Source organism: Miscanthus floridulus, chromosome 12 (genome assembly GCF_019320115.1).
Source record: "Miscanthus floridulus cultivar M001 chromosome 12, ASM1932011v1, whole genome shotgun sequence".
In the NCBI taxonomy this organism is placed as follows: Eukaryota; Viridiplantae; Streptophyta; class Magnoliopsida; order Poales; family Poaceae; genus Miscanthus; species Miscanthus floridulus.
The window spans coordinates 19,059,427-19,087,422 of NC_089591.1; positions in this window are offsets into that span (position 1 = coordinate 19,059,427).

Sequence of the window (27,996 nt, forward strand, 5' to 3'; positions counted from 1 at the left end):
ATTACTTAAATGCTAACCGCAGTAAACCAGCGTTAGCTTTTTAGCCTCATAAACCCCTGGCTATATTTGTTGAGTTCGATATGGACTCACTCTTGCAATTTCCCCCACACCTCAGGATGAAGTTTAGATTGCTAGTTTTCAAAGGAGTTAGGCTTGTGATCAACCAGTCAGTTTGGATCCAGTGGAGTGGAGTCTACACCTGGAGATCAGAGTTGTTTATCCATTGATTGTTCCTAAGGTTATATCTTTTATACTATGTACATTATGTCATTAAGCATTGTTATTTGATATCACCCCTCATTTGTAGCTATATGTGAGATTTGTTTCTAAAGACTCACATATGGTGTGCATCAGGTTTTGTCCATAAAACCGGGTGTGACAGAGTGGTATCAGAGCAATGCTGACTGTAGGACGCAAGCCTAGTTAGAATGGTCGTTTTAGTGTTCTTTGCTTCACCTACTTCTTGCTTTCCGTCTTGATCTTATTATTTGCTAAACTTTGATGCTCTTCTATCGCATTCTATTACAAAATATTGCTTCTTTCTAGCCAAAGTCTAAATTCTATAGATGTCTCGTGCACCCAAGAGCGCTCGCATGTCCGTTGGAGGCTGCCATCCACCCCATTACGTGTATGAGCCTATGGAGCAAGATGAAGAGCTGAGTGTGTATCAAGACAAGCAAGTGGTCTACCCTGTCGAACCACCATCACCAATGCCATCTCCTACACCCGAGCCTGAAGAAGAAGAAGAAATAGAACCTATGAAGGAGATCCCTCAAGTGATCATAGATATGAGCAGTGATGAAGAACAAGACATCAGTCAGGGTGGTGGACAGCCCCCGTCGCCGTCACAAGATGGATCATCGGGAAGTGTGCCACCCCCATCAATGGGATGGACTAAAAGAATACTCCAGGATCCAGAATGCAACGTCAACGTGCACCATCGTCTTGTAGCGCTCCTCACTGATCACTACGCCGATTGGAACGCTTCTGTGCACTACACATGCTTCCAGTTTACTCACCCCCTGGAGAACACCTACTGGAAGACCATTGTGACCATCAGCGCAAGGAATGAAGATGGATGGGGCATGCTGGAACCTTTGGGTTTAGATTCAACCGCACGTGGCGCGGTATACTTTGCCTATGATATGGTGAAAAAGAGCCAAAATTTGGAAGATACGGTGCGCCAACAAGGAAGAGATCTCAAGAGGTTGCAAAAGGAGAGTGATGACCTCAGGGAAAGACTTGGAGAACCAAGGATATATGATTTTCTTCGCAGCCCGCTTCGACCATAGTTTTGGAGTCCCTTTTGTAATAAGACGCTAGAAGCGCAAGTTGAGTCTAGTCGAGTCTTTAAGTGTGGTGTGAACCTTGTGTGCTTAGTTGAGTTCTTATTATGATTATGAGTGATTTGCTTCTTTGTAATGAGTGCTGGGATATTGAAGGCTTGTCTACAGATCCCTTAGTTAAGAATATTCAGTTTTAAGTTAATAAATAAAAAGTTTGGGTTGGTTTATCTCTTCTCGAAGTTTGCTGTTTTCTGGAGCAGTCAGTAGTGTTCAGGTCATAACTCTTTACCTGTTCGAGCAATGGATATGAAAGTTTTGTGGGAATAAATAGACCTCTGTATCTTTCCAACGCCGCAACAATCACCTCATTATCAGTTCTGGATTAAAAGTTATAACTGTTGCAAGCTGAAGTTTCTGTTCTGCCTGGGATCTGAAACCAGATTCTGTTGTGGTCAGTTTTTGATTAAATTAACTTCGGAATCAGAGAACATGGTCTAAATAAAAGTTGTATATAATTTAATGAGCTTTCCAACGGTGTAAAGTACAATATTATTGGATTTGTAGAACAAGAGTTATAGCAGTTTTACTATGCTGCTATTTTTCTACTCGCAGGAGAAATCAGATTGTTTTTGCACATAAGTTTATTTGGAATATATTGGATAGATCATATAGGAGAAGAAGCAAGCTATCCTTTGGTGCCCCTAGTTGATCTTTTCTTAAGGGGGTAGCCACGATGAAGAAGTTGCAATGGAGGTTTTATGCGTTCAAGGATTTTAGTTGGAAGGAGCAGTTGTCTCTATGGTTGGGAGGCCTATCCATGTGCGAGTCCTTTGCTTGGATCAGTGACTTGATGGAACATCTACAAGGAGCTCAGGTGGTCATCAAGAATGGGTTTTGTTTTGAGTTATCATCACTTGGGTGTTCAAGCACTTTCACTCAAGACAAGTTGGTATTGATGATAACAAATAGAGACATCACACATCTACAATTGGTTTTATGGTAACTTAAGTGAGTGAGTTTAGCTTGAATGGAGTCTCTTTTTGGTTATGAAATGTCTAATGATGGTATTACCAAGAGTAGAACCCAAGAGAGATGTGTTGAGTCAGACCCACCCATGTAGGTAGAAGTGACTCAGAGTTTCTCTGAAATGCGAGGTTATGGATGTGTTCTAAAAGTTTATGCATGAAGTCAGCAAAAGGGATGTAGGTTGAACTACGCGACATATGATGTGAATTCATTCAAGGATGTAAGTGTGGCATTTACATAGATTGTAAGAGTGACATACTTGGATCATGAGAATCTAAAGGACATTCTCCATAAGTTGGTTCGAGCTTGTGACATTAGTGTTGGGTTCAGTTAACCAAATGGTTGTGGTTTGGAAGTGAGCTAGCATTAGGAGAAGCAAAAGTCATTGCCAGTACCCTTAGCAAATGAGAGTGATGATAAGAAGATTCAGACGAAACCAAGGACTAAGGAATTATGTTTCAAGAATTGAGTAAACTAACCGGAACATGGTCACTAACATTTTGAAGTTGATGGCAGGATCTATTTTGGACTAAGAGAATAATGAGGGCCATTTTAGATGTGTATATATCTAGCAGGAGATTTGGTAGTATGGATTTAAAAGCCATATAACAGAGCATGCACAAAGTTTCTGCGCAGCATTTTAAAAACAGTGGAAACCAGAGTTTGTCATACAATTGAGTTCACACAACCATCTCAAGGTGATCTTTATGGGAAGCATAGAGAGTTGTTTGGAGTATCCATTAATATCACGGAGCAAGTTACTTTGGAGTAAAGTTAATGGGCATGTGAAGTAAAGTGGAATCCTTATCAAGATGAGGGAACCACCAAAGAAAGTGAGGAAGATCCTATGGCAGAGTGTCTACCTCCTTGATTAACTTATCCCGAGTCTTGAGGACGAGATTCATCTTAAGGGGGGTAGAACTGTAACACCCTAAAATTTGTTTGAATTTAAAATAGATGAAATGATTTATTTTTGTTAATTATGTGAGCATTTAACATAGGCCAAATAATAAATTTATAAAAATAAAATCAATCTCAAAGTTAGATACATGTTTGAGCATTCATGTTGGTGCATACTTTTTATTGAGTTGATTTGGTTTTTGTTCAAATTCAAAAGGAATTCAAATCTGTTTGAAAATGGATTCAAAAGTTTGGAAAAAAAGAGAAGGTAAAACCCTCACCCTCTCTCTGCCTGGCTTCTGGCCCACTCGGCCTGTTTCCCTCCCTCTGGCCCAGCGCGCCAGCAGGCCCACCTGGCTCCTTCCTCCTTCTTGGGCCGAGACGGTCGGCCCAGCTCTCGGCAGCCCACAGCGGCAGCAGCCCTCCTCCTCTCTCTCTGTCTCACTGACGAAGCTGGACCACATGTCAGCGGCGTCTTCCTCCCCTCTCCCGTGTCTAAGACGAACACCGCCGTCGTGTTCGTGTGCGCTACGCCGCCCTGGCTTGCCCTGTACGCCTGTGCTCCTGTAAATCGCGACCGCGACCGCGACCGCACGACCCGCAACCGGATCAGAGCACCAGTGCCTCGTTCCCGAGATCCAGTGCCGCCATTAACCCTAGACGCCGCTGCGCCGTGGATTCCGCCGCTGCACCGCTTCACCACCGTCGTAAGGCAGTAGACGGGCTTCACGTTGCATCTGTGAGGCCACGTGTCCTCTCCATTCTCTTTTTCTTGCACCCGATTGCTCACAGCGCGTCGACGACCTTTGCAGGGACACCGTTGCTGCCGTTCGAAGCCGCATGCTCGCCTCGGGTTCCCTCGGTCTCCATCTTCTTGCTAGGTGAGGTCCGCTCGATCTCTGCTTTCGTTTGGTACCGGTCTCGTGTTCCGAGGTGACCGGAATCGCCTAAACCACCAACTCCGGCGAGCTCGGTCACTGCCATTCATGTCGGCCGCCGTCTCCCCCTTCTTCTCTGGCCGACAGTGCCGCCCCTCACCCTCCCGGTCTAATCTGGACTATCCAGATTTGATCCAACGGCCTTAGACGGCTGATACCCCTTTGGTTGGCCTTTTTGCTGAAGAGCCCCTGAACTCTCTGGGATTCGAACCCGCAATCCAAAGCGTATTCCCTGGTTTACGCTTTCATCTCTGGAAAACGTATTTTTCAATTTACAGATTCAAATTGAAGTTCCATCTAATTATAGTTTTGCCACTACCTTTAATTGCTCATAACTTCTTCATTTTAACTCCAAACGGACCCGTTCAACTTGCGTTAGATTCGTCTTTTCGAGATCTATCTGTTCATATAATTTGTCATCATGTTTTTGAACTTTAAAATTCAAGTATAGATTTAATCTATTTCTTTAATAAGAAAACCTGTTTTAATCATAACTTTCTCGTTTTAGCTCTGTTTTTCGTGATCTTCGCGTATGTGTGATCGTAGCAACGTATATAATAGTTTTATAAACTTTTCAAAACTGTTCGTCTCTGTTGGTGTACTGTTCTAATTACATCTATTTGTTTGCCTCATGTATGATTGCTCGGATGATTGTATGTTGCTGCTTGGTGATGTTGATCGAGTATAGACGGTGAGGTTTTCATTGGTGATCAAGAGTTCATCTACGACCAGCAAGACCGGTAGGATCTTTAGGAGCTTTGATCAAGGCAAGTATAGCTAGGGACCTTCCTTGTCCTATTCATGATGCTCACTAAAATACATATGCATGTGTCTTCCTTGCTACCTATGGTAGGATTTCCTAGATTTTGAATACTCAATTACCTTGTCACTCTGGGAGGTTTGCATTGGGTAGTTCCATTGCTAGTGCAACAATCATGATCTTGAAACTTGATTAATGAATATGCTATAAACATAAACAAGATGACTTTTTAGCAACAGAAGGACTTGTCTTGTAACTGATTATCTAGGATTTAACGTATAGCTGTGAGGGCTATATGGCTCTGGCTCTAGTTGCTTGAGAAACCCTTTTCTAGCTGGTTAGAGGTCTATGAGTTGGATATAGGACAGCCTCTATCCTATTGAGCTTAGCTATGGAAGCGGCCTTTTATATTATTGGAAGGGGGGTTCCTATATCTGATGACCCTACGGCCCTAGCCGGTTAGATGAGCTCTTGGGTGGCTTTATATGGTTTTTGGTGTTTTGGGAGTAATTAACCCACTCATTTGGGAAACATGACTCACAGTGAAAGTGTACACCTCTGCGCAGAGTTAACAAACTGGTATACTAGCCATGCTCACGGATATGAGCGACCTTGGAACACTTACATTAAGGGATAATGACTTTTACTTATTAAGATGATCATTTACGTTAATTGTTTAAGATATTGATTATTCATGTTCATTGATCATGTGTTATGGGATTATTGCTACCTTGATGTTAATGAATGCTAAACTTGAAGATTACTTAAATGCTAACCGCAGTAAACCAACGTTAGCTTTTTGAGCCTCATAAACCCCTAGCTATATTTGTTGAGTTCGACATGGACTCACTCTTGCAATTTCCCCCACACCTCAGGATGAAGTTTAGATTGCTAGTTTTCAAAGGAGTTAGGCTTGTGACCAACCAGTCAGTTTGGATCTAGTGGAGTGGAGTCTACACCCAAAGATCGGAGTTGTTTATCCATTGATTGTTCCTAAGGTTATATCTTTTATACTATGTACATTATGTCATTAAGCATTATTATTTGATATCACCCCTCATTTGTAGCTATATGTGAGATTTGTTTCTAAAGACTCACATATGGTGTGCATCAGGTTTTGTCCTTAAAACCGGGCGTGACAGTTTACAACTCACATTTTCCATGAGTTTTGGTATATACATGTTTTGCAGGACAACACGTGAAAATACACCAAAATGTGTAACCGAGAAGGTGCATTCAAGCAAAACAACAAGCAAAGCCCATCCAAACTTTAGACTTGGGCTAGAACACTAGCATGGGAGCCATCTAGGCTAGCCAACAACCCACCAGAGCAAGGAAGTGGCGAGTGGGCTGGACCAGGGTGTGGCCACACCACCCATGGTGCGGGCACACCACCCTCAGCTCCACCTAGCCCCACCTTACACATAGTGGAAGGGTGCCGAGGCTGTCGACTCCCTCTACACTTGTAACTCTATGAACCAAGTACTACTTGGAGTATAAGGTTTGTGTTTACCGACGGTGGTGAGTTTCTACTTGAGTTAGTTTTGTTCACTTTATACTTGTGGGTTCATCATTCATCCTTGTGATGGATACTCTAGTAGAGGACTCCTGATAAAAACATAAGTTCCTAGCCAACGCTAGAGTAGTAGCGGTTAGCATAGACCTGGTGTCTAAGCTACATGTTACCTTCATTTGTCTCGTATCCTCTAGTTGAGGGGTAGGTGGCAGGTGGTGATATCCTTGTCCATCCTTCATAATCCCCCATGTTTGGATATGGTGTAGAGCTATAGGCTGGCCTCGCCTGGTAGACCAGGTGTGATCTGGTGCCTGAAGCAAGTATCTAGTGGCAAAAGCTCATTTCACGTAGATCCTCTATCCCTAGGAAAACCTCACTACCCAAGTTATCCTTCTTATCTTCTAGGGGGAACTAGCTAAGAGATCTTCAACACTATCGTTCCTTGGTGAAAATACAATACCATGAATACTTTCGAGTGAAGTGCTATAATGGTGTATCCGTGCGCTTGTGGATTCCTTCTGCTTATGCCAAGAAACACCAACAAGTATTTTTGGCGATGTTGCCTCGGATCGATTGTCATTTTAGTCTTCAAACCTAGTTTGCCTTGTATCCTTTGTGTTGACACAAAAATGTGGCAATGTAATCAACACACAGCAAGCTGGAAAGATCTACTTGATGGAGCAAGGCTGGAGATCCACTTGGCTTCAAACACATGATTGGTCGGTCTCGGGACCGAAGGCGTGCCGGTCAATTTGACCCTGCAATTGATAAGGAGAAAAAGATCAGTAATTTAAGGTGGAATATGCTGCTGTTGCACTAGATAGTTCCGATATGTGGCTAGATAGCCGATTCAATGGGGCTATCGGCTAATATCGATGATGATGATACGAATTCAAAATAACCGATACTCATGGGTCATAGCGATTTATTATGATTGATTAATCTAGATAGGACAAGTACTATACACCCAAATATAACTAATATAAAGAAACATCATCAGCAGATGGATATAACCAATGTAAAGCATTGAGCCGATAAGTTTAATGAGAAAGGATATAACATACGAATAAATCGACTATCTAGTACAAATGAATCTATAAACGCTCTAAATCTAATCTGTTACCATCAACAGTGAGGTTCGACCGGATCGATACAGCTATGATAATGATAACAAACTAAAGCCAAAGAATCTATAAAACCATCTATACATTGATAGGTTCATGAAAAACATGCTATATGTGTAAAAGCATAGGCGAATTGGCTAAAATAGTCGAATAGAGAAGATAGAGGCATAACATGTGAACAATCAACTATTTAATATAAATAGATTTATAAACTCATCAAATCTAGCCTATTATCTTTAATACTGGGGTTCAACCGGATTGATGGCAGCCATAATAAAGATAACAGATTAAACTTTTAAAGTAAACATATCTATTCACATTTAACAGAATCATGAAAACATACTATGAGCGTTAAAGTGCGGGCAATCGGCTATTTAGCCGATGTAGGCATAGCAAACAGCCAAGGTCATGCCTTGCCGAAAGCAAATCTACCAACTAGCATACTCTGATTTAAAGTGCTAACAGTGGGGATCGACCGGATCATTATAGCCATAATAGCGAGCTATAGATCAGATTCAACTAGCTAGTAAACCTACTCAAGATCAGACATGCCTTGGCCACATACTATGCACAATCAAGATCAAAGTAGAATGGTCAATAAAACATAATCCATCATTTAAAGTAAGAACCGTCGCAATGTGACAAAATAAACTATGCACTAAAAGGATGTGAGGCCGATCTAGATCAATCTCGATCGAGCAGGTTGATATTGCTGAAACGAATGACAACAAGAACATCAGTAAGATTGGTAACTTAATGAATCTACCCGAAGAATGCCACCCTTAGGTAGAGCCGGTAATTGACCTTAATCTAATTCGAGCACTAGAGGTCAAAATTAACTGATGCAGCCATACTTCAACTAAATAAGGATCGATAACTAACTTATACTAGAGCTGGTAAGAGGTTGACCAGACCGATGCAGCCTTACAAACAAAAGTATAAGCCATGATGGTACTTACAAACAAGCTGGAGGTCCACTGGATCGATGCAGCCCTGCTTGTTGACCTCTTACTCCTAAGGGTTGGCGTGGAGCCGAAAAAGTAAACAATGATTTTGATTGATGTGTGATCCTTGCTATAATAGCCAGGGGTTTAAATTTATACCCTGGGCTGATAAGAGTCCTAAACGAACATTACTAGATAACAAAAAGAAATATCAAGATACATGGACTCCAATTTCCCTTATGCAGAATCCTTGCTGATGAAGCTTCCTTGTTTGATACGTGTCCTTGTTTCTTTCATCCTAATATGCACCTGGACGTCATGTCTCTCTTAAATTTATTAAATAATATTTCTTGGCTAGGTCGTAAATATCCCTTAATTAGGAAACTTTCTTGCTTTTGACATCATTGGCCGATCTCTTCCTTTTCAGGATAAGCTTACCAAATTTTGGTGTAAACACAGGCCCCCCAAGTTCTAAGTATGAATTTTCATGCTTTGAACTATTTTTGACCCAATAATCTCCTTTCCTAAGTCAACGACATCTGATTACAATACTTGGCTTTGATGACTTACTTGGGTTGACCTTTCATCTGCTTTAGCCGATTAAGAGCTGGCCCCTGAGTTTATAACTATAATCGGCTATCAAATCACTGGTAAGGAGCTGAAGAATTCACTGGTAGCAATATTACCTTATTCCAAGCTTCACCTATACATGTGAACTTTGAAGTGTCTATCATGCCATCTTGGGTGGTTGAAGAATGGAATAGATTAGAATCCAGTCATCCTCACTTCTCTTGCTCAGAAAACTTGGGTTTTTTTTGAAAGATTTTTAAATTAAAACATAGCTTTGCTCTGTAACACCTCAGGTGTTAGCCTTGCATAACTTGACCTACATAGCATGAGCATGAGCATCAAGCATTCATAAACAAGCATTTACAATTGAAACATTGGATTGAAACATCTGCAACATTTGCTTGTTATCACATGTTTCCTTGAACATATGCAACTTTTCTCATCATTTCATGTCTCCATGTGTATCTGCATATGATCATGAGTGTACACATGTACTTGGTGGATGTAAGTCACACAAACATGTAGCAACACCTAGGTTAGCAAATAGGACATTGTTCATGGTCACCGTTCATGAACCAACACTTAAGATTTCATGTGATTACACTAAATAGCACTATGAGTGACTAATACATGAAATGATGGTATGACCTTGCAATTAGCCTAAACATGTTTAGAGTATCTTTATGAACAACTTTGATATTCATGGTTAGGGGTAAATAGGTCATTAAGCCATAGTTTGAAGTGTATCATCATTTAAATGTGACATGTTTGACCCAGTTTGAACTAGGTGCTAGAGACCTTGCATGGAGGTGGTCACTAAAGCAAAGTTGTAGTATTTGATATAAGGAACAACTTTTATTTTTGGGTCATTGACTAATTTAGCTTCTAACATGCTTGAATTGGTCTCACAAGAATCAGCAAAATTAACATTTCACCACTTAACAAAATTTTCTAAGTCTTGGTTCACTGATCGACTGACAGGCTAACATTGGGGATGATATAACTTAGTTTCGGTTGCGAATTGGCACGAGATCCTTGAACAAGAAATGAAGCTGGTACATAGGTCTACCATTTTGATGTAGAGCATTTGCACGTTGGAGCCACGAATTAGCGGTTACATCGACATGAAAACCTGCTGTTAGGCTGATCATCGCGTGACTAAAGAACTGATCAACGCTGTTTCAGTGGCTGACCGGTATCAGGACAGAGCCACCGCGTGGAGCCAGCGGCTGGCCGCACGTCATCAGCGCCCTACCCAGCACGGCAAAGATAGGCCAGCACACGCGTTAACACCCCAGCTACCGCCCGCACTCAGCCACGCTCTCCAGTTGCCTCGCCTCGGTCTCCTTCACCCGCCGTAGCAGCTGTAGCACCAAGAGCCTCCGCCATCGCCATCACCGACGACAGCTCGCCCTCGCCACTTCTCCATCGCCATAGTAGCTCCACCACCACCCCAGTGATCCACAACATTTCCCCCATGCCGCTGATAGCAATCGGTAAGCCACCGCACCGCACAACAGCTCGCCGAAGCTCCGCCACCACCCTCCGTCGTCGTGGTCCCACCTAACCCGACCACTGCAGGCCACGAGAGCACACACAATAGGTTCCTTGTAGTCCAGTGATGCTCATCCAAGCTTTAGTAGGGGCCGCCGAGGTAGTCATCGACGTACCACCGTCGTCCCGCCTCGCCGAGCCGCCATGGCTGCCGCCGTCGTCACTAGCGTCGACGATAGGGCCGGCCATGTAGTGCAAATGATGCGCTTGGTCGAGTAGGTCGTACCATGAAGATGTCACTGCCGGCAACCTCGTCATCAACGAGCTTTGGCCATGCCAGCAGCGTACAGTGCCGCCACTCTGCTTCTGAGTCAATGACGTGTGGGGTCCTCTGTCAGCGGGTCCCACCGGTCAGCGACAGCAGTGTTGAGGGATAGTTCATTTGATTCCAGATTTTGTACTGTTTTGTAATATTTGTATCTCTAGTTTTGTAGCTTAAAAAATTGTGAAATAAAATTGGTAGTGTTCCTTAGGAAGTGTAGTATTTAGGAAAAATATGATCTTGACACTTACAGTATAAATTTTGGAAGATTTAAATGGAGATTTGAAATGTGTTTTTGAATGCATGCAAATTTGTTTATTTTATATCTAGAGTTCCTGTGCTCCAAAAATTATGAAATTTTTGTGGTAAGCTATTCTTGTCATGTATGAGCTCTGGTAAAAATTTCAGGGTCAGTGCATGAGTAGATTATTAGGTATAAATTTTCCTTTAATAATTAGGAGATCCTTGTATGAATTTTTATAAATTATTTAGGAATCCAATATTCATGAAATTTGTTGGAGGTTATACTAGTACCATAAGGATGATAAGAAAAATAGGAAATCTGTTGCTTGACACTTTTCACTAGGGTTTTCTATTTATGCTATTTTAAGCCTTTATGCTTTGTCTTTTTTGTATAGAGCGTTTTACGGAATAAAATGGCATGAAACTTTTACAGTAGTCTTTTGGTAGCATTAGTAAGGCACTGTAAATTGTTAAGAATTTATGATGCACATTTGATATATATTTATTATTTAACCTATGTATCTAAATAAAATAATAAAGGCATATAAAGAAATAGTTTGGGCTTCACCATTATATTTTCTTGAATGTATTTGGTATGCTTAAACTGTTGGTAGACTTTGTGTTGTAAAACTTTGAATGATTACATGAAGTAGAAGTATTGTTACTTTGTAATGCGAATTGGAAGGATTCCGGACAGATTCTGGAGTTTGATAAGTTGCATGATAAAAATGATGATTACTGTAAAAATAGTTAATAACAAAGTTGTAGATAACTTCATCATATGTCTTGTGTTCAAATTTCAGGACCATAGGTCAAACGGTTTAGGAGTTACAGCTGTTTAAAGTTAGCTTTTCCGATTTTGCTTGCTCTCTGGAATTTCTGGACAGCACTGATAGGATTGTCTGTTTTGCCTAAGATAAGTTGTGAATTAGCTTTTATGAATTAAATAAGAGTTGTAGGTGATTTTATAACCTTTCCAGAAAGTCCAGGATCAATGCATTTGGATAATTAGAACTCCAGTTATGAGTAAAACAAGTAGCTGCTGTTTGTGAAATAGTTGATGAATTGTTGAAGTAGTTAATTGCATAATCAAGAAGAGATATGCACCTACTCAGTAGAACATAATGCACTTGTTAACATATATGCATTCGCAATATCTTATGCCATATTCATACATCTAGGATCGGAGGAAGAAATAACGTTGCTGGAATTCGACGAGATAGAGGAAGGGGACCAGCAGGAGGATCCTCAAGTCGTAGCTCCCGAAGGCATGGAGTAGAATCCTAAAGAGCTTCCGGAGTGTCTTGACCACCGCCCCACTTCCTTTCTGCGAGGCAAGCCCAGGAGCATTCTAAGTCTCCCAGTATTTTATGAATGATTACTTAAGTACTTATGATTGATGCATTAGGTTATAAGAGTTGAATGGAACCACTTGATGCATAAAAATTCCTTGTCCAGATATTACACCTTTAACTGGTATAGGTCCAGGATCGAACATATGCTTAGCCATGCTTAGACCGGTAGAAGTCGGGTGATGTCCTGTCACCTGCGAGATATAGGTGGATACCGGAGCACGGTTGGCTATATTTACTATCGTGGAACAGAACCATGGGGTAAAAGAAAATCAAGGCCGGGCAGAGTCTATGCGTAGGTCGACTCATGTGATTCTGTCTAAGCCGATTAAGGACCGTACCGTTGTTGGCGCTTCTGACAAGATTGAACGCATGCCTATCACTTAGCTGGCCAGATAACTCATTCCGACCACAAAGCCAAGTAGCTCAACTCAGGCCGAGACCTGTTCTGTTGTGCGCTCCTTGCGGGGGGCGATCAGACTGAGCCCAAGGGCAGGCTAGGCCTGAACATCCTGGCATCTAGTGTCCCAGATTGTGCGGCGTGGTACGGACTCGCGAAATGTGGACCTGAGTTGTACCAAAGGTGACCTAAGGCTGCCTTCGCACGGTATGCCTGGGTTTGTGTTAGGAATAACTTCCCAGCTGGATGAAATCAATTCGAATCACCGTCTCTCCCGGATAGTGAGAAACTTGGCTAGTCCCAACATCGTAGCAACTGTGTTATGGAACATGATGGTTTGAATGAATATGGAATTATAATACCTGCTATGGTTACTATTTTATGCTTTTAAATTGAGATACAACATGTTTGGCACAGGATAGCTGCTAATCTAGAGATGGATAGTTATAATTAACTTGATAAATGAATCATAATTGTACAACTACGTCAATTGCTTTTATGTAAAATGTTGTCAAGCTATCTCCACTTATACAGCCTTGCATAATCCTTGGAGTTGATTTATTTCTAGTTTATATCGGGTAAGTCTAGCTGAGTACCTTCTCGTACTCAGGGTTTTATTTTCCCATTGTTGCAGATGGCACTGTGTATCATGGTTATTGCAAGAGTTGCTTCTATCCCGCCGTGGATGAGGAGTAAGCCTTGGGCAGGCTTCTTTATTAATCCCTATCTTTGCTTTTGTGGACCGTGATCCTACTTGGCACTGTATCAAACTATGTTGGAAACTTTATTTTCGAACTTAATTGCTTCCGCTTTATCTATCAAACTTGGTTTGTAATAACTTTTATTCATACTCTGATGATGAAAATGTATCTATGAACTTTATGTAATATGTGGAATGTATGTTGAATCATGTACGGTCTTGGTTGTTGTAATCGTTTATCGAGACCCGTCGTGGTACTCGACGGACTACCGGGTTTATATGGGTTCAAGTATGACCGTGCGACCGCTTGCGGGCTGCCGTCGTACTTGTACTCTTATAAATTGGTCGGTTCTGCGACAGCTTGCATCAGAGCAAGATTCAACGTTAATTGTCACATGTGTATTTAAAACAAAAGTTCTTGTTTTCCAAAAATCCTTCTCTAGCAACTAATAGTTATATTAATAGGTATTTGAAATCTAAAGTGTGCCAATGATCACTTTCTTTATGCCCAAATTAAGGACTATTAGGTGGCTATTTAAGTACTAACATGGGGGTTTTTACTTCATCGTCCATACAGCGTGCTATTGTATTGATGCCATTCACTTGAATGGTAATGTATGGATCAAATGCCTCTACGCCAAGGTAAGATGATGAGTGTATGACCGCAAGATGTGAGCGTGCAGTCGGGGAGAGTTAGCTTTGGTACAGCTATGTATGCATGCTTGCATGTGTATATGGTATGTATTTAATTGTGGGTTAAATTATTATCGGGTAGCTTGATACGGAAGTATATGTATGGGTATACATATATGAAAGTATTTAAATTTACATTCTATATAGTTCATTATGGGTTTGGGCTGAGATGAAATTCTATGCAGGTACACTAACAACGAAACGTATAGCTCGACTAGTTACGCTATATATGAGAGAGCGTATGTATGCCACCGTGTCTACCATTAGAAACAAATCTTTCCTAAGTTTATGAGAATGTACGGAACGAGCATGCATCATGATAATTACCATTCACATAATTAAATTGTTCCTTCCCTTATAAAATTCTTACTCGGTTATGTAACTCTTATCCATTATGGCCAATTCTAGGTGTGCCACGTACAATGAGTTTATTAGTGATGCCTTGACCCAAGAAAACCACAATAACATGCATGCCGTTGCTAAGGGTCACAAGAGGGCATATGAGGCAGGTGCCTCCGGATCTTCACAGTCAAAAGCGCCTATCACAGCTAGGCCACAATTTCATCCACCTACACCCAAGTTTAGGCCTCCACCACCTAAAGCTCAGAATAGCAGACCTCAGAAACCATTCTGTAAGGCATTCACTATTGCCTTACCAAAAGGGACTGGCAGTTAGGGGAGCTCCACCGGACCTAGGAATAATTAGCCATATTTCAACTGCAATCAAATGGGTCATTGGGCCAAGGAATGCCCCCACCCCAAGAAGAATGGCAACCCAAATCAGAACAATCAGAGGCAGGCGAACACAAGGGCACGTCCGGGATACATGCATTATACCGCTGTTGAGGAAGTGCCCGCTGGAGAAGTTGTCACGGCTGGTATGTTTCTCATCAACAAGCATCCTGCTGTTGTTTTATTTGATTTGGGAGCTTCTCATTCATTTATGAGTCAAGCATTTGCATCTAGACAAGATCAAGAAATAATTGAAGTAAGCAAAGGGGGTTATAATATAAGTTCAGCAGGGGGTACTATTTCTACCAAAAAGATAGTAAAAAATGTGCTCATCTCTATACAAGGGAGGGAGTACACAATGGATTTGATAATATTGCCCAGGTTATTAATAAGTGTAATCTTAGGCATGAATTGGATGAAGGATCATGGTGTTCTTATTAACACTAGCACCCATACTATTATGTTGAGAGAACCCACGGGAGGGAATGCTTTTCTAGTACCACTCTCCCGCAATTTTGAACTCCAACATTTAGCTTGTGCTATCCAAACCACCACACTTCATGATATCCTAGTGGTGTGTGAGTTTCTAGATGTATTTCCAAAGGAATTACTAGGCTTACCACCTGATAGGGAGGTGGAATTTAAGATTGAGTTAGTGCCAGGTACGGCACCCATATCAAGAAGGCCCTATAGAATGCCACCCAATGAGTTAGCGGAACTTAAGGTTCAATTACAAGATCTATTGGACAAGGGTCTTATCCAACCTAGCTCATCTCCGTGGGGATGTCTAGCATTGTTTGTGAAAAAGAAGGACAAGTCACTGAGAATGTGTGTAGATTACAGACCACTCAATGCTGTGACCATCAAGAACAAATATCCGTTGCCTCGCATCGACATCTTGTTCGATCAGCTAGCGAAGGCAAAAGTATTCTCCAAAATTGACTTGAGATCAGGCTACCATCAGATAAAGATTAGACCGGAGGACATACCTAAAACTGCTTTCTCTACTAGGTACGGCTTATACGAGTATTTGGTTATGTCTTTCAGACTAACAAATGCTCTAGCCTACTTCATGTACCTGATGAACTCGGTATTCATGCCCGAGCTCGACAAGTTCGTGGTCGTGTTTATCGATGATATATTGATTTATTTAGAAAATGAGTCAGATCATGAAGAACATCTAAGGATTGTTTTATCCAGATTGAGGGAGCATAAGCTATATGCAAAATTTAGCAAGTGTGAATTTTGGTTGAGCAAAGTACCTTTCTTAGGTCACATCTTATCAAGAGATGGAATCTCTATAGACCCATCAAAAGTACAAGAGGTCATGGATTGGAAAGCCCCAACTTTGGTTCATGAAGTTCAGAGTTTTCTAGGGTTAGTAGGGTATTATCGTCGTTTCATTCCAGATTTCTCAAAGATAGCTAAGCCTATGACTAGACTACTTCAGAAAGATGAGAAGTACAAATGGACACCAGAATGTGAAGCAGCTTTTCACACCCTCAGAACTCTGTTGACTACAGCACCTGTGCTAGCACAACCAGACATTAAAAAGCCTTTTGATGTATTTTGTGATGCATCGAGAATAGGTTTGGGATGTGTGCTTATGCAAGAAGGAAGAGTTATTACATATGCTTCTCGACAATTAAGAAAGCATGAAGTCAACTACCCTACACATGATTTAGAACTTGCAACAGTTGTTCATGCATTAAAGATATGGAGACATTATTTGTTGGGCAATGTATGTCATATATATACTGACCACAAAAGTCTCAAGTATATCTTTACCCAACCAGAGCTAAACATGAGACAATGAAGATGGTTAGAATTGATTAAGGACTACAATTTAGAAGTGGATTACCATCCGGGTAAAGCTAATGTAGTAGCAGATGCACTCAGTCGAAAGTCTCATTGCAACACTATAGAAGCATTATTGGAAGATGGATTCAACTTGTTACACCCTATGGTACTACACAATATCATGATCAGTTGTTCACTTGAGAGCAAAATCGTAGAGCTACAGCAGGCAGATGTAGGAATAAGTCACATCAAGAGAAAAATGCAAGAGCAAGAGACCAAGCATTTCAGATTGGACGAAAGAGGTGTATTATGGTTCAAGGACCGACTTGTGGTATCAAAAGACCGAGAGCTAAGGAATCAAATTTTAGATGAAGCTCACTCGTCCAAATTGTCTATCCATCCAGGTAGTAGTAAGATGTGTCAAGATTTGAAAACCCATTTTTGGTGGACTAAGATGAAGAAAGAGATCGCAGCCTATGTTGCTAGGTGCGATAACTGCAGTAGATTAAAAGCTGTTCATATAAAATCTGCCGGATTACTTCAGCCATTGCCTATTCCAGGTTGGAAATGGGAGGAAATCAGCATGGACTTTATCACAGGCCTTCCAATGACACCACAAGGTCACAATTCAATATGGGTTATTGTTGATCGTCTCACCAAGTTAGCACACTTTATACCCATGAACACACGGTATATAGTTGGGAAATACACTGAGATATATGTTTCCCAGATCGTGAGACTACATGGAGTACCCAGGACTATAATCTCAGATCGAGGACCACAATTCATAGCTCGTTTCTAGGAGCACTTACACCAAGCTTTGGGAACCAAGCTAATCAGAAGTTCGGCGTACCATCTATAAACTTTAGGACAGACGGAGCGAGTGAACCAAATCCTAGAAGATTTGCTTAGAGCTTATGTTATATCTTCAAAAGGTTCATGGGAGAAATGGTTACCTTTAGCTGAGTTCTCCTGTAACAACAGTTATCAAGTGAGTATCAAGATGGCTCCATTTGAAGCATTGTATGTGAGAAAATGTAGAACTCCATTGAATTGGATTGAGCCCGGTGAAAGGAGATACTTTGGTATTGACTTTGTCAATGAAGCTGAAGAGCAAGTATGTGTCATCCAATAGCATATGAAGGCAGCTCAATTGAGGCAGAAGAGTTATGCTGATAAAAGAAGGAGACCATTGACTTTTGAAGTGGGTGACTATGTATACTTGAAAGTATCACCCATGAAAGGCGTAAAGAGATTTGGGATGAAAAAGAAGCTTTCACCTAGATATGTGGGGCCATACAAGATTTTGGAACAGAAAGGAAATGTTGCATATAAGTTACAACTTCCACCAGAGATGAGTGTAATATTTGATGTCTTCCACGTTTCTCAGTTCAAGAAATGTCTTCGAGTACCTAAAGAAGCTATTGCACCCACCAACGTCCAGCTTCAATCGGATTTGACCTATGAAGAAAAGCCAATTTGAGTATTAGAAGAGATGGAAAGAGTAACACGGAGTAAGATTATTAAGTTCTATAAGGTGGTGTGGAACAATCATAGTGAACAAGATGCTACGCGGGAAAGAGAAGATTATTTACGAGAAGTTTATCCCGCCTTTTTCCAAGAATGGTAGGTCTCGCAAATCTCGGGATGAGATTTTTATAAGGGGGAGGGGCTGTAACACCTTGGGTGTTAGCCTTGCATAACTTGACCTGCATAGCATGAGCATGAGCATCAAGCATTCATAAACAAGCATTTACAATTGAAACATTGGATTGAAACATCTGCAACATTTACTTGTTATCGCATGTTTCCTTGAACATATGCAACTTTTCTCATCATTTCATGTCTCCATTTGTATCTGCATATGATCATGAGTGTACACATGTACTTGGTGGATGTAAGTCACATAAACATGTAGCAACACCTAGGTTAGCAAATAGGACATTGTTCATGGTCACCGTTCATGAACCAACACTTAAGATTTCATGTGATTACACTAAATAGCACTATGAGTGACTAATACATGAAATGATGGTATGACCTTGAAATTAGCCTAAACATGTTTAGAGTATCTTTATGAACAACTTTGATATTCATGGTTAGGGGTAAATAGGTCATTAAGCCATAGTTTGAAGTGTATCATCATTTAAATGTGACATGTTTGACCCAGTTTGAACTAGGTGCTAGAGACCTTTCATGGAGGTGGTCACTAAAGCAAAGTTGTAGTATTTGATATAAGGAACAACTTTTATTTTTGGGTCATTAACTGATTTAGCTTCTAACATGCTTGAATTGGTCTCACAAGAATCAGCAAAATTAACATTTCAACACTTAACAAAATTTTCTAAGTCTTGGTTCACTGACCGACTGATAGGCTGACATTGGGGATGATATAACTCAGTTTTGGTTGTGAATTGGCATGAGATCCTTGAACAAGAAATGAAGCTGGTACATAGGTCTACCATTTCGATGTAGAGCGTTTGCACATTGGAGCCACGAATTAGCGGTTACATCGACTTGAAAACCCGTTGTCAGGCTGATCATCGCGCGACTGAAGAACTGATCAATGCCGTTTCAGTGGCCGACCGGTATCAGGACAGAGCCACCGCATGGAGCCAGCGGCTGGCCATGCATCATCGGTGCCCTGCCCAGCTCGGCAAAGACTGGCCAGCGCGCGCGTTAACACCCCAGCTACCGCCCGCACTCAGCCACGCTCTCTAGTTGCCTTGCCTCGGTCTCCTTCTTCACCCGCCGTAGCAGCCACAGCACCAAGAGCCTCTGCCATCGCCATCACCGGCGACAGCTCGCCCTCGCCGCTTCTCCATCGCCACAGTAGCTCCACCACCACCCCAGCGACCCATGGCATTTCCCCCATGCCGCTGATAGCAATCGGTAAGCCACCGCACCGCACAACAGCTCACTGAAGCTCCGCCACCACCCTCTGTCGTCGTGGTCCCACCTAACCCGACCACTGCAGGCCACAAGAGCATGCGCAATAGGTTCCTTGTAGTCCAGCGATGCTCGTCTGAGCTTTAGTAGGGGCCACTGAGGTAGTCACCGGCGTACCGCCATCGTCCCGCCTATCCGAGCCGCCATGGCCGCCGCCGTCATCACTAGCGTCGACGATAGGGCCGGCCAAGTAGTGCAAATGATGCACCTGGTCGAGTAGGTCGTACCGTGAAGATGTCACCATCGGCAACCTCGCCATCGGCGAGCTTTGGCCACGCTAGCAGCGTACAGTGCCGCCACTCTGCTTCTGAGTCAATGACGCATGGGGTCCTCTATCAGCGGGTCCCACCGGTCAGCGACAGCAATGTTGAGGGATAGTTCATTTGATTCTAGATTTTGTATTGTTTTGTAATATTTGTATCTCCAATTTTGTAGCTTCAAAAATTGTGAAATAAAATTGGTAGTGTTCCTTAGGAAGTGTAGTATTTAGGAAAAATATGATCTTGACACTTACAGTATAAATTTTGGAAGATTTAAATGGAGATTTGAAATGTGTTTTTGAATGCATGCAAATTTGTTTATTTTATATCTAGAGTTCCTGTGCTCCAAAAATTATGAAATTTTTGTGGTAAGCTATTCTTGTCATGTATGAGCTCTGGTAAAAATTTCAGGGTCAGTGCATGAGTAGATTTGTAGTTATAAATTTTCCTTTAATAATTAGGAGATCCTTGTATGACTTTTTATAAATTATTTAGGAATCCAATATTCATGAAATTTGTTGGAGGTTATCCTAGTACCATAAGGATGATAAGAAAAATAGGAAATCTATTGCTTGACACTTTTCACTAGGGTTTTCTATTTATGCTATTTTAAGCCTTTATGCTTTGTCTTTTTTGTATAGAGTGTTTTACTGAATAAAATGGCATGAAACTTTTACAGTAGTCTTTTGGTAGCATTAGTAAGGCACTGTAAATTGTTAAGAATTTATGATGCACATTTGATATATATTTATTATTTAACCTATGTATCTAAATAAAATAATAAAGGCATATAAAGAAATAGTTTGGGCTTCACCATTATATTTTCTTGAATGTATTTGGTATGCTTAAACTGTTGGTAGACTTTGTGTTGTAAAACTTTGAATGATTACATGAAGTAGAAGTATTATTACTTTGTAATGTGAATTGGAAGAATTCCGGACAGATTCTGGAGTTTGATAAGTTGCATGATAAAAATGATGATTACTGTAAAAATAGTTAATAACAAAGTTATAGATAACTTCATCATATGTCTTGTGTTCAAATTTCAGGACCATAGGTCAAATGGTTTAGGAATTACAGCTGTTTAAAGTTAGCTTTTCCGATTTTGCTTGCTCTCTGGAATTTCTGGACAGCACTGATATGATTGTCTGTTTTGCCTAAGATAAGTTGTGAATTAGCTTTTATGAATTAAATAAGAGTTGTAGGTGATTTTATAACCTTTCTAGAAAGTCCAGGATCACTACATTTGGATAATTAGAACTCCAGTTATGAGTAAAACAAGTAGCTGCTGTTTGTGAAATAGTTGATGAATTGTTGAAGTAGTTAATTGCATAATCAAGAAGAGATATGCACCTACTCAGTAGAACATAATGTACTTGTTAACATATATGCATTCGCAATATCTTATGCCATATTCATGCATCTAGGATCAGAGGAAGAAATAACGTTGCTGGAATTCGACGAGATAGAGGAAGGGGACCGGCAGGAGGATCCTCAAGTCGCAGCTCCCGAAGGCGTGGAGCAGAATCCTAAAGAGCTTCCGGAGTGTCCTGACCACCGCCCCACTTTGTTTCTGCGAGGCAAGCCCGGAGCATTCTAAGTCTCCCAGTAATTTATGAATGATTACTTAAGTACTTATGATTGATGCATTAGGTTATAAGAGTTGAATGGAACCACTTGATGCATATAAATTCCTTCTCCAAATATTACACCTTTAACCGGTATAGGTCTAGGATCGAACATATGCTTAGCCATGCTTAGACCGGTAGAAGTCAGGTGATGTCCTATCACCTGCGAGATATAGGTGGATACCGGAGCACGGTTGGCTATATTTGCTATCGTGGAACAGAACAATAGGGTAAAAGAAAATCGAGGCCGGGTGGAGTCTATGCGTAGGTCGACTCATGTGATTCCGTCTGAGCTGATTAAGGACCGTACCATTGTTGGCGCTTCTAACAAGATTGAATGCATTCCTATCACTTAGCTGGCCGGATAACTCATTCTGACCGTGAAGCCAAGTAGCTCAACTCAGGCCAAGACCCGTTCTGTTGTGCGCTCCTTGCGGGGGGCGATCAGACTGAGCCCAAGGGCAGGCTAGGCCTGAACGTCCTGGCATCTAGTGTCCCAGATTGTGCGGCATGGTACATACCCACGAAATGTGGACCTAAGTTGTACCAAAGGTGACCTAAGGCTACCTTCGCGCGGTATGCCTGGGTTTGTGTTAGGAATAAATTCCCAGCTAGTTGAAATCGATTCGAATCGCCGTCTCTCTCGGATAGTGAGAAACTTGGCTAGTCCCAACATCGTAGTAACTGTGTTATGGAACATGATGGTTCGAATGAATATGGAATTATAATACCTGCTATGGTTACTATTGTATGCTTTTAAATTGAGATACCACATGTTTGGCATAGGATAGCTGCTAATCTAGAGATGGATAGTTATAATTAACTTGATAAATGAATCATAATTGTACAACTAAGTCAATTGCTTTTATGCAAAATGTTGTCAAGCTATCTCCACTTATACAGCCTTGCATAATCCTTGGAGTCGATTTATTTCTGGTTTATGACGGGTAAGTCTAGCTAAGTACCTTCTCGTACTTAGGGTTTTATTTTCCCATTGTTGCAGATGGCACTATGTATCATGGTTATTGCAAGAGTTATTTCTATCCCGTTGTGGATGAGGAGTAAGCCTTGGGCAGGCTTCTTTATTAATCCCTATCTTTGCTTTTGTGGACCATGATCCTACTTGGCACTGTATCAAACTATGTTGGAAACTTTATTTTTGAACTTAATTGCTTCCGCTTTATCTATCAAACTCGGTTTGTAATAACTTTTATTCGTACTCTGATGATGAAAATGTATCTATGAACTTTATGTAATATATGGCATGTATGTTGAATCATGTACGGTCTTGGTTGTTGTAATCATTTATCGAGACCCGTCGTGGTACTCGACGGACTACCAGGTTTATATGGATTCAAGTATGACCGTGCGACCGCTTGCGGGCTGCCATCGTACTTATACTCTTATAAATTGGTCGGTTCTGTGACATGCTCCCAAATGATTCTCTCAGATCGCTCAATGTGCATAGTTCCTCAGCAAGACATTGTTTTGCCTCTATTTACCCTACTTCTAAAAAGTTTATGTGGAGTTTGGGTAGGGACAAAGTATGTAGCATACTTATCTTGCGTATCATAAAGTCAAACCCTGGATCCAAGGAGAGAAGTGTCATACTCTTAGATCAAGATGTGCATGTGTGTGGAATATTTAGTGGCTAACCTAATTCTACTATGCTCTCTGAAATATATTTCTCTCTTGTGGAATATTTTTTGCGAGAACATGGGTTATCTCTATTCTCATTTCTTTTTCTTTTTCTCCTTTTTTTACTTTGGACCTCTTTTATGTCCATCTTTTATATTTTTGAATAACCCATGTCTCTTTTTACAACAACTTTTGAGAGAAATATTATCAAGAACTTGGAGCATTTATTCTGATAAAACCTAGCAAACATATTTTTGTCTTCTCCCAGTGTAGGAGCAGAATATTTTGAGGTGGATGAAAAACATGTTTTTTGCGTACTTCTAGTATAGAAGCAGCACATATATGTGGCATGTATGTGATTTTGATCTTGGAAGCATGATAAATCTCTCAACAAGGGTCAATAAGACTTGACAAAACTCAACAAAGAGCAAGCAACTTATGTGAAATGTTTTTAATGAGACTAATATATGGCTCTGGTAGGAAATTCAACATCATTGAGGAGACAAGCTATTGATTTTGAATTTTTGTAAGAAAATTTCCCAAGTACTTTGCAAAAAGAAGCAAGGTTTCTTTCATCATACCATATCTCATTCATCAACTACTTAGATAGCATGCTTTCCTTATGATAGATTGTTCACAAGTGATAGGAAAAGTAGGAAATAAAGAATATGCGTGCCTCCGCTTTGAACCGATCAATGCCTTTGCTCGGACTTTCTCCCAGTATGCATATATCAGCCAGACTTCATCGGCCTTATGATCTCTGCGTTCCCAATCAAACATATGATATGGCATGACCACATGTAATTCCAAGATTTGATTCATCCTTTTTGTGCCCACATACATCATGTATATATATGCAAGGAAATCTAACTAGCATGCACTACATAAAGGGCTCTATCGGCTTGATGCCTTGATCTTCCAATTCTGAGCCGATTGTGAGCAATCTTTCATTTACTGCTTCTGACCTTTAATAAGGTGATTGTCAGTTTTAGAAGTCCTGCAATTAGATCAAGTTGAGAACACAGAGAGAGAGAGAGCACTGCGAAAAATTCACTTGTCGAAGCCACAAACTACAACAAAGGTAAGGCTGGCCAAGAGGCTTCCTGCATTGGCCGCTGAGCGCGCTATAGGTGCATCATGGTAGTGCAGATGCCTTTGTTGTCATCAGACATGTCCTCGCCAAGCATGAGCTTAGAGACCCTATTTTTCGCCAGCTCCTATCTTGTCGCTAATGGAGCAGCGATCGATCATGTTGACAAGGGGCTTCATGCTGAGCCATCTGAAGGGCACGACGGTAAATGCCGAGGATTGGTCGATGAGTTTGGCCATTATGGTGGTCAACTCAAATGGTCTGCTGATGTCGATGATGCTGCACTACTTTGAGAAGGACATGGATGCATCAGACATGGCATAGCTAAGGTCACTCGCCACATCGACAAGACTCTGTGTGGACAACAATGAGCAGCCTTGTTTGCCAGCATCACTTCCTTGTCATCGCCATCACTCTTCCATGTCCTTTGCTCATCCATTGGCTATGCCTCCACGAGAGAATGTAGTCGACATAGAGGATGAGGTTCATAGCCTTGTTTGTCAGCATCACTTCCTTGTCATCGCCTTCAGCCACGAGTTCCTTGACCTTGCCCCATGGTAGCTTGTTGTGGCTGCCATTAGTCTTACACTGCCATAATAGCAACACGTGGCCTAGAGTTGCAAACACAAGGTTCACCATTGGCTCTTTTTGCATCCGAAGCTAACGTCTCAAAAGCTCCACTACACTACAATACTTGGAGTCGATGTCTTTGATGACTTGGACTATTGGCTATATTTGGAAGCATGAACATTGGCTTTTTCCTCAATTGCATATGTGATGGTTCTTGGTTGCTTCCTATGTACACCCTTTTCATGTTGCTGGATCTTTTCTCCTCCGTGCTAGGCCTCCAACCTTTCTTTTTGGCATGCGGCAATATAAGTCATCCTGGGTAGACTTCCAGTAGCTTGCAACAACCAAGCAGACGACTCTTTTGATCTTCTCTCAGTAATATATAGTGCCACACGTAGAAGAGCGCTCAACAGAGGCACGTAGCAAATATGAGGTGTTCACTTTTGCATCTTATTTAATAATAATTCCTGGCTCAAGATAAATCCCTCTTCACCATAAATTTGAGAACCGAGAATATTTAGCGCTTCAAAATTATTCAGCCGATGGTCCTCTATCGATTGTTAGGTTGCCAGCTTTTTCGTGTTTCTAACGCAACCTCTCATGATGGTTTTTTCTCTTATTGAAGAATATATTACTATATTGCCCTCCATTTAGAACAAGCCTTTCGAGCTTATCATTTTCACTTCCATCTTCAGATTGAGCTTTGTATGCTTTGCTGCGGTAGAGCTGGCCATGTCGCGTCTGCCAGGCCGGATCACTTCATCACCTAACATATCAGCTAAAGTGGAACCTGAGCCAATACTGGCCCCCTAGCTGATCTCTGTATATCTGTACTTGGAGCCGATGGGGGTGAGCAGCCAATGGAGGTGAATAGCCTGATGAATTTCAATGTGATGCACCTAGACTCTTGATTCTTGGCTGCTCATAGTAAAAGAGCCCTCATCGGCTTTTACTGACATGTGTGCCAGCAGCTGTCATAAGTTGAAGTTTTTGAGCTTGATGATGGATTTGATGTGGCCCTTGAATGTGTGCTCCTCCCTATACCTAACTACCTCGGCATACTTTGTGACCCCCTCGACGAGCTCTGACAGTTTGTAGCAGTCCTGTTTGTCATCGCCGAAGAAGTCAGGATTGGCGGTAGCCTGGTTGAGGTCGTGCAACATCCTCTGCACCGCGCCAGCGCTTCTCGTTCACCCTCACCATAGTTAGCGAACATGGTACTCAAGATCATGCTCAACCTAAATTCTTCATATGATGTTCGATGCACTCAGGGCCATATTCATCGCATCGTCCATCGTGATGTCGATGTACATCTTAGTCAGTGCTGACATGTTGTTCACACCATCGTCGGCATGCCATAGATGTGTCTAGCCTCCTCATGATCTTGTACCTATGCTCTTGGAACATCTTGGTAGATCCATCCATCTTGTCGATCTGACCGTCCATTGCCAGAGGACGGGTACATGTTGCTGCCCATGCCAAGGCACCGCATTGTCCCCTTGTCGATATCCAGCTAGTCACCAGTGATTACCTTCACATTCTTGCCTAGGTGGAACGTGCACCGGATAATCTCCATTTTATTGTGTTACAGTCGACAGGAGGCCAATGAACTGCCATGGTTTGTCAGTGCTTTCCTTTTCTTAGGGACCTATTGGTATGATATGCCCGGAGAGCAAAAGTTGCAATCGGCATAGCTGTCGATCAGCGCATGGATCTTTTTCTCGGCACTCTTGCTCATTCGGCATAGCTGATGATCTGCTCAGAGTCCACATCATCTTCCTTTCAAACTTGTTCTTCATTACATGACCATGCTCTATTGGCTATTAGCTTATCAATAAAATAACTCCATTCAACTAATGCTCCATCGGCTATTTAGTTTTTATAGCCGATGAGCTATACTTATGCAAGCTGATAAGCAACCTAGAGGCAACAATCTTTGAATAAAAAATAACTGATGCAACAATATTTCTAAAAGCCAATGTCCAATTGACTTGCTGATCATCTTGATGTAATAAAATATTTCAATATACTTTCAACCATCGATATCGGCTATCTTCACATACTCATCAATTGGTTCTAACTGAGTCAATAATTGTCATCGACTGTCAGTCTTTATCGGCTTCATGTTCTGACTTTGCCGTTCGGCTAGTGATTGTCTTGCATATATGATATATAAATATTTCCCTTTTGTTTTCCTCTCATAAACAACTAGGCTAGCAAGACACACAAAAGTGCCAATAAAATTGGAGTATCAAACCCAAGATGGATTTGATCACTGGGTTCATAAATGATTGACTGGACTTTATTGGCTCCATCTAGCCAATCAACTATAGACGTATACCCATATCCTTCTTGGAATCCCCATGCATGACACGCATGTATACACTTAATGGACTTGGCTTCCTTGTTTCCATCATATGTCTCCAATTGGATTCCAAGATGCTTGCAAGCCGTCTTCCACACGCATAAGATAGCATTGTATATACCAACTTCCAATGATGATTGTCTGGATTCCATCAGCTTTGAACAATCCTTGCTGATCACCTTCTGTTGGCGTCATCAGCCCGAATACTTGATTTTCAGTTAAGTAACTATTTCTTGAGCTGATGACAACATCTACAGCTTGATCAAATAGCCGATACGTTACACCTTTGAATATAGGTAGGTCCCACCTCTACTCTATGCTTCAATCGGATACTACTGTCAAGCACCAAGCTTCAGACTCCAAGCATCAACGTGGCCATGTGCAAATGTGTGGCATTTGGACTTTATCTCTTTTACTTTTTAAATAATCTCACATGCAACTACGTAACTGGTAGGCAAAGTCAATTCTTCTTCAACTTCCTTCGTATGTGAATTCTAGCTTGCCTTAGAATAGTGCCAAATACTTTTCAATATTGGAGCTGATCCCTGACTTCTCAAACGATTGTGATTCCACCGTGAACAAGCTTAGGTAATAAACTGATAGAATATGCTTAACCAGAGCAAAAATCCATCCATTGGCTATCCTTTGTTATTACCTCCATCGGCTATTTATCATATCAAGAAACAATAGCCGATG